Source organism: Camelina sativa, chromosome 18 (assembly GCF_000633955.1).
Source record: "Camelina sativa cultivar DH55 chromosome 18, Cs, whole genome shotgun sequence".
NCBI lineage: Eukaryota > Viridiplantae > Streptophyta > Magnoliopsida > Brassicales > Brassicaceae > Camelina > Camelina sativa.
In genome coordinates, this window is record NC_025702.1 from 3,986,181 (window position 1) to 3,995,484 (window position 9,304).

General features: G+C 31.0%; 1 pseudogene; it reads right to left on the bottom strand.

Annotated features, from left to right (window-relative positions):
- On the bottom strand, positions 5,122-7,399 carry LOC104760480 (annotated as a pseudogene).

Here is a 9,304-nt window from a genome sequence, read left to right on the forward strand (position 1 = left end):
TGGGTTTATCACTTTGTTCATCATGTTCTGTGATTGTGAGTAGTGGCTTAGGATCTTGAGGATGAATTAGGATAGGTAAAGGCTATGGTTGTTTAGGTTGATCAAGCTTGTTTGTTGCATATCTCTTCTGGCTTAGATAAGCTCTATGCTATCCTTATACTGAGAGGGTGAGGATAGATCTCAGGCTTCTTAACATCATACCAATGTTTAAGTTGTTGGATAAGGCTAAGACTAGAGATTATCAGTGAGCATGCTAAGAGATTAGATGCTTTGTTTGATTTTTGACAATAATGATCTGGGTTTTAATGCCTGCTCTTATATGTAATAGCCAGTGAGACCTGGGGCTAAGAAGTATCTGAGCTTGATTGTTATTGCCATGAGAACGGATTAACTTGTCTTGAAAGATCATTCTCTAGAGATTAGCTCATTGATTGAGGTTTGTTGGTCAATCTAGATAACTATAGTTTAAGCCCAGCCCATGAATCTATCCTGAGGACCTTCCTTTGTTTATTGATTTCCTAGTTCAAGTATTGTAGTTTGTTTACTGTTGCTCTGTTTCAATATTTGCTCTGTTTCTTACATCCGTTTACCAACTCGACCATCCACTCGATTGTGCATCGATCGAGTGCCTGATCGAGCTCGTCCGGAGTTCTTGTTTTTATTCTGCATTCACCTATTTCATTTCCTGTCTTGCATCAATTTATCTTAGTAGCTTTTATATTCTACATCTCACAATCATCATTAGGTTGTTAGTGACAAACATCCTTTTTATTTGGCTTGACTTAGATAAGTATTCACATCCTGATTGCTTGCATCACACTCATTTTGGTTTGACATCCTTTATGCTACAACTACATAAGGGTAATTGAAACACCTTGCATCCATCTCCATCATCAATCATCACACATAACAAAAAGAACAGGTTTCACAAATGTAAAAGCGGATTGTTTGGCACGCTATGCGCGCACATCTCTGCATAATATTCTGTATGTAAACAATTTTCCTTCCTATTGGCTAGTCTGAGCTAATCTTTTTGATGACAAAAACAAAATGTTTTTTTGTTTCAGCTCCTCCCAAGCACCTTTTGGCGGTGTTGTCTCCGTGTTCTTGCCGGTTCGACAAACGTTCTTGCACGTCTCATCGATTTTCTTTAATTCATGTAAGTGATTGAGTTTTGAAATAGGTTTTATGAATTTATAAAATTTAGGGATTTGATTCTTTGGGTATGTACATTGGGTTGGTAATCATATTTATAATTAGGTATTTGGATTGATAATTAATAGAATGCATGTTTCTGAATCATGTTGAATCGAGAGAATCCTAGAGCAGACGAATCCCTCATCTAATGTCTTAATTGCCTAGTGAAATGTATGAAATACGTATGAACTGAGACTAGATTCAATTGGAATTTTTGACGAGAGCTGCAGAGATTATAGTACAATTGGTAAAAATGAGAAATAAAAGGACAATTGGCAAAACTCGTACAAATGAGAGATTATAGGACAAGTGGTATAACTAGTACAATATCTGATTTGTAATTGTCTTTGATATGGTTATATTAAGAGGTGATAGAGAGATTGCCACACAAACATACATTTTGACATTGGAGGGCACTATTTAGAAGAACATGACTCGATTTCAAGAAATTCATTATATGTTATATTGTTTAAGATCTCATCTTTGTAGAAGATAATGTATTCGATGTTAGTAGCGAGGTTCTCATTCACTTGAGAACGTCATCAAAAGAGGAGAAACAAGTCTCAGTGATAACTCTCTAATTTACATGTTTTTAGCATCCTTTTTTGTCCATATCTTGCATTGTTTTCAGCCTAACCTTAGCATTTTTAGGTCATTTACTGTAGGAATCCATATTTAGACCATCTAGGGTGTTGCATTCTTGCATTTGCATATTTTGGATGAAAACATGTACTTAAGAGCTGAAAATGGGGAGAAACAAGGTCAAATCCAAACATGTACCCGAAGGAGCCATCAAGCTGGAAGAACAGTCCGAACCCTAACACGATCGAGGAGGATCCAAGAACAGAAAGTACAATCCGAGAGCCTACCCGAAGAGCAACCCGAGCGCATCCTCGTGCACCCCATCGAGCAGACCCTCAGGCAGGACTGGGAAGCTAGGGTTAATGGGTTTCCATATATAAACCCCCTCTTCTTCCTCTCGCCCTAGCACGCCGCAGACCCTCAAACCAGAGAGCGAGAGCTTCTGAGAGAGATCTAGAGCGACTCAAACTCTTTTCCACTTTTGTTAGGATTTATTTTACTTCTTTTTGTTATAATTTTTAGATTTCTTCTTTATACTCTTCTACTCTACTCTATCTTTGATATAATGCAATTTTCTTTCATCTATGATTTTATGTTTTCTGCAATGAGATCTGAGTAGTGTAGTAAATTTTCTAGGGATGGGATAGAAAATTTTGTGTTCTTGATCGGTTAGGATGTCATAGCTTTTATATTTATGTTTTATAAATTCCTTTCTAGATTGGTGTTCTTAATGCTATCATCAGACCGAGAGGTTGAGATTAGATCTAAGGTGTTTTACCACCGAGAGGTGTAGATGAAATGCTTGAATCAATCAGTGCTAGAGATTTACTCACTTAGCCTAAGAGATTAGATGAGTAAGGGGTTTATTGACAATAATGAATCGGTTTGTATTGCCTGCTTGGTCATGTTTCTCCAACGAGAGTTGGGTAGGGAAGTGATTAAGGTTGATTGTTTCTATCAAGAGAGTGTTTTAACAAGATTTTAGAGATTCATTGTCTAGGGAATATCTGCTTGAGGCATGTAGGACATTCGTACTGGTTAGGAACACTTAGGAGTTGAGTACCCCATCCTTAGGAGCTTTTGTATTTAGATTGTTTACATTTTTATTCATCACTCGATCCCTTACCCGAACAGGTACACGATCACCTGCTTCGAGTATACCTTCGAGCTGTTCTTGTTCATCTTGTTTACTCGATCACCCCACCCGATCCTGTACTCGAATGCTTGCATCAAGTGCTTAGGTCGTGTGGTTCTTGTTTATATTCGCTTTCTTTGTTTATTTTAGGATTGTTAGATCAAACCCAACTATTGTTTGGTTTGACTTGCTTGTTTCTGATTGCATCCTATCTGCTAGCATAACAACCATTTGGATTGATAACCTTTTGTACTACAACTGCATAGGGAATTGATACTCTTGGTGAAAATCCTGTTATCACTCAGCTTTGCCTAAACTTAGTTAAGTGGTGAACAAACTTAGTTATGTATGTGTATTTTTGTTGTGTATTGTAAAACCAGTTCGACTTGGGACAACTAAGGTAAAATTATGTATGTGTATTGTACAACCAGTTCGAATAGAGACAAGTAAGACTTATGTGTATTTTTGTTGTGTATCTTACAACCAGTATGACTGGGGCAACTAAGACCATTGACGTATGTATATTTTTGTGGTGCATCATCAACCAGTTTTTAGGTAACAAGAATTCCATAAATCTCTTAAAATTATAAGAAAATAAATATATCATTTTTTTTTTACAACAAATATATCATTTTTGTAATACAAACTATTGTGTATTTGTGTTGTTTGTGCGTACAACGAGATTCAACTGTGTACAACTAAGATCATTTATTTGTTTTGTATCAATATGTCTTTTATGGCTTCTGTGTTATTGACTTATTGTCAGAAATTAAGGTAGTGATTGGTAACCAGCGGAATTCTACAAAATATTACAAAACCACTTATAATAGACCAATCACACTTTTTATATCATATGCGTTTTTTTTTATTCTTAAAAAGTAAATCTATTTGCGTTATTCAAGACAAGTGAAATTTTGCCTATGGAATTAAAAAACGCACCTTGATTTTGCACTATGGGTAAAAGGTAGTGGTCCACTCTAGAATCCGCATCTGGACAAAATATTTTATTTAAAATAATAAATTTCTTCACAACAATACAAACCCAACTTCTCACCTTACACAACGTAAAAATCAATGTTTATTTTTTTTTCTACTTCAAGTAGCAACTAGCCAATTACCATATGAAAATAAATATTTTCATAATTAACTTATGTTACTATTACATCAAAAGATTATGAATTTAAATGTGTAACTATGTAATATGTATATATATATGTGATTTAGCAAATTTTGTTTGAAATTAGGTTTAAATATTAGTGATATATAAATATCTGTTATTATTTATTTATTAACACAAAAAAATAATTATTAATATATATATATATATATATATATAATCTATAATCCGCACCGCAAAGAGTTCTTTTCACCAATCAAACATTTTTGTGTACCGTTTATTTTATACAAACCGCATTTGTCCTGCAAATATATTTCTCCCACACGTACCACAGTTGAACCGTACCGCACTACAATAACGCTTTCTCCGCACAACAAAAACCGCGGTTACCATTCGGACCCTAAGATAAATCAAAGGTGAGAAAGATTCTGTAAACATCATAAAATTATAAAAAAAAATAATTAATAACTTTCCCAATGTAAGCAATTGTTTCATATGAAACACTCCTTATAGTACATGGAACTCTTTGTTCTGATCACCTCATTTGACAACAAATTACTTGAAAATTATGATATAGTGAAAATTGTTCTACAAGAACTTCCTAAATGGTAAAATATTATGAAACTAAATGTGGCCAACTTTAAATGCATAACGTAAATTAATGTCCAACTCAAAAACTCAAAAACCTGTCGAAGTCTCTCTATATACATGACATATCTTTATATAAAAAGATTTTTTTCTTTTAAGATTAGGCCAATAATTCAATATAACATAGGATTGTTTTGTATAAATAAAATTATTGTAGAAAGATTTTATTTAGGAACTACATGTATCTTTATCGTAAGATTATCTTTATAATTTATTTTATAATTAGTAATTTTTTTAAAGATTCATTTTTAAAATAGAAATTCATGTAAAATTGACATTTGTTACGTTTTTATGAGTTAGTAATTTTTTTAATTGACACGTGTCACGATCTGATGAGTTAATAACTTTTGAAACCATACTTTATATAATAAAATCTTAATATAACACTTTTTTATTCGATCAGACATATAAAAATAGTTGATCATATATAGTTACATAAAATAATTCGCTATATAAAATAACAAATTTATCTGACATATTTTCTATGAAAAGAGATACTATCTTCCGAAACAACGATTGACCTCGTTAGCATTGATAGACTTTCCATACACATTCTTGCATTCAACATTTGGCTTAGTTCCATCGACCGTAGAAATATTGATTTTAGCAAGAACAACGTTTTTGCAATATGTGACTTTACTGCAATCAATCTTTATAATCTTATCGAGTTGTGAAGTTCCATGAATATCTGTGAATGCCACGTTACTAATTGCCACAGCTGATTCCTACACACAAAAAATATATTACAAATATGTTCGCAGCCTATTTATTGTAGTTGAAATTATAATATTTTTTATTTAATAGAAAAAATAATCTTAGGATGAATTACCTCCACATCTAGGCGACCCTTATCGACATAGTTTTGGTCGATTATTATCGGATTTTTGGTTTCAATCAATGTGAGGCCCTTAAAAAGTATATTTTTTGCGTATCCTTTTCCATTCTTTTTTAAAAAAAGAATATATATATCATTTAAATCACGGTGTCTTTCATATGGAAAAATGTAACAAAAAAATTATTACCGGCCATGTCTTAATTCTAGCTCCATTTTCTGTCCTAACGAAGGTGCTATTAGTCACTTGGATATTCTCAACCATAGATTCTTCTCCATCTATCCCTAGACTTCCCACACTGTAATTTAATCATATATATATATATAATAAAATTCATTGTAGAATTAAAAAAAAAAAATCAGTAATATGTATATAAGGGTATTGGCCAATCAAACATATATATTACCTTATTCCATGGCCCGGTCCACAATTCATCCTTGTAATGTTGATATTCACACTTCCGTTGTTTATAGCTACACGAGACAATCATCTCCTGGAATATATTTTTAAGAAGATTTAAATTCAAATAACCATTTCAGATCAATTTTCAATTAATGACAGTGCAAGAGAGATATATAGCTATGTACCAGTTCCAATTACTGTGTCATAAATATCGACATCACTTGATTTACCGATGTCAATTCCATCAGTGTTAGGACTGTCTTCTGGTGCTACGAGTTTTATTTTCGTTATTTTAACTCGTTTGCATCCGTTAATTGCTATATGGTTTCTTGGACTGTTGAATGAAGTTATTCCAATTATATTGAGATCATTGCAATTTTTAAAATGCAATTGCTGTAAGAAAACGGGAAAGTAAATGCATCATGAACATCATTATATATGTAGAAAAAGTTATCTTCATTTTAGAATTGAGAATAAATTTAGTGAGAAAGATATAAACTCACAGTAGGCCGTTTAGAAGCTGACATTTTTGGCTGGATATATTGAATATGGAAAAAAATAAAAGTATTAGATTCACATATTAAATAGATATAGATAATTTATATAAAAAATAAAAATTATATATCTTTTGTATATATAAAATTTTTCACCTTCCAAAATGACGAACCACGTCCATCAATTGACCCTGAACCATTGACTGTTAAACCAATTATATTCTTAAAGCTAACCCATTTTAACGACTTATTGTCCGACCATGCTGTCTTATCTATCGGCGCAACAATCTTTCCATCAAACTGCATAAATGAATACACATATTTAAAAAAAAAAAATATTTAAATTCACATAAAGTTGTGAGTGATTTGTTTTAACAAAATTTTGATAGTTACCTTTACTTGTACTGAAGGAGATTTACAGGGCCCTTGAAACACAAGAGGTTGTAGTAAAAATGTTTTATTTGAAGGAATAAGGAGTGTTTTTTGATTCCCACCACTACCACACATAGCTTTCCATGCTTCGACAAAAGCCTATTTGTTTTATCGAAAGATCAAGTGTATAAGACTTCTTTACTCAATAACTAAAATTTTGTGACAACGATTATGATCTCTTATCTTATAGGAAAATGAATAATAAATTAATAATAGTTATGTATATATACTTGGATATCATATGATAATCTTTTGGTTAAAAATGATTTGAAAACCTACATAATTCAGTCATTTTCATAGAGTAAATTCCAAGATAAGATTTTCAAATATAATACCTTTGATTCATCGGTAAGACCATCTCCCTTGGCACCAAATTTAAGCACATCATAGATTTGGCCATTTACAAGAACTGAATTCAATAAAGTCAACAAGAACACAACGCGTATTATAATTTCCTACAACATCCAAATATCAATGTTAGAAAGAAAGAAAGCATAATAATTTTTATTCAAACATTATTATATTTCATATGTACCATTGTGTGATGATGATGAGATGATTAGATGTAATGTAGTGTATTTTTAAGTTATGTTCATCACTTATATATACAAATAAAAAATCATGGGTGTAGACAGGTTCATGGATGTAGTTTCAAACTTTAGATATTTTGCAGCCTAGAATCATTACTTATTGTTTGACAAAAAAAAGAATCATTACTTATTTTGTGGATTTAAATTAATGCATATCAGTGACATCATCCATTTTTTTATATAAGATCTAGAAATATATCACAATAAAAACTAATCCTGTGTATATCCATTTACATTAAAAACTAAATGTTTGTCTAATTATTTTGTAGTGTTTAATATAAAATTTATTACTAAAGTTTACTATTAACATATTGATGATTATAAAATTGAGAGATTGCTGACAAAAAAAAGAATTGAGAGATTTGAGTTATCATCTTATCACATTACCTAGATAATTATATATTAACTTAGTTTGATGTACGATAATTTTTTTTCAAATTATCAAATTATCCATTTGATTTTATCTTTATGAAAGTAACTAAAAAAGGGAAATACATAAAAATCATTTTTGGAAAACACAAAAAGAAAATTAAATTTGGATGATGTCAATGCAATATATTAAATCTTATTATATCTGAAAAAGACAAGCACTATTTATGTGTGTATATCCATTGACATTGAAAACTCAGGGGAGTGTATTGTAGGTAGTATTTTATATGATTTATTGTAAAATCCTTTCGATTCCCACATAAAACTATGATATATGAAATCTTTATTTTTCACTTAAAGAAATCATCTCAAATCCTTCAAAATGATTAAAAATCAAATCCTAATTTTTTTTTCCAATAATAGTGGATTTAAGGTAGATTTGTAAATCAATAGTTCAGTGACAATAGATTTAATTAGATATTTTAAATTCCATGATTGAAAACATTAAATTTAACACAAATCACTTAAAATATAAGATTCAATACAGCCCTTAAAATGTTTGTCTAATTATTTAGTAATGTTTGGAATAAAATCTGTAATGAATTTACTATTAATGTCTTGATAATTATAAAATTGAAAATTTTTAGTAGTATCTTATCATATTACTGCATTATTATATCTTAACTTTTTGATGTAAGATAATTTTTTTTTTAAATATATCCAATTTGATGTTATCTTAGTTTTGTTTCACTTTTTATTTCCCCAATATAAATTAGACTAAACAAAATCCACACTAAAACTAAAACTTAAAAAATAAAATAAAAATAATAAAAAAAATTAATCAGCATATAGAAGCTAGCATTAGAGCATCTCCAACCCATCTCTATATTTGCCTTGCCTCTATATATAGAGAAAAATATAGCAATATCTATTTTAGAGGTACATTTGCTCCAACCCACTTCTATTATAGAATTCATCTATTTTAGAGTTAAAAATAGGGAAATCCACTAGAGATGCTCCGACATGATAAATTTCGGGTCGAAAAGAATCGTATTCGTACAGTTTTGACTTCAAAGCAAATAAAGAACAAGTAAAAGCAACAACTGGATTGTGTTAAAAAAATGTCCCTAGTTAGGTGGTTCGTCGTGTTTATATTGTGAAACAACATATCCCGTTTTTTAAAAAAATATATAATATTTAACACAATATATAGCTCCTCCCATCTACAAGCTATATACGCAAGCAAATCAGGAGTACAACAACAAATAAAATATAACAAACCAGTCATTGAACAGATCACCCAATAACATATTCACCACACCTACATATCATCACACAAAACAAGTCATACAACCCAATCACTAAAATAAGCTCATGGTCACACACTCACCTTATCAAACTGATTATAACAACAAATACAACCAGGAGAGACTCTCCTCGCGTCTGCAGTAGCCCAAAAACGTCCTACAACAAGTCAGACAACCAAAAGCAATCTAGAAGCAAAT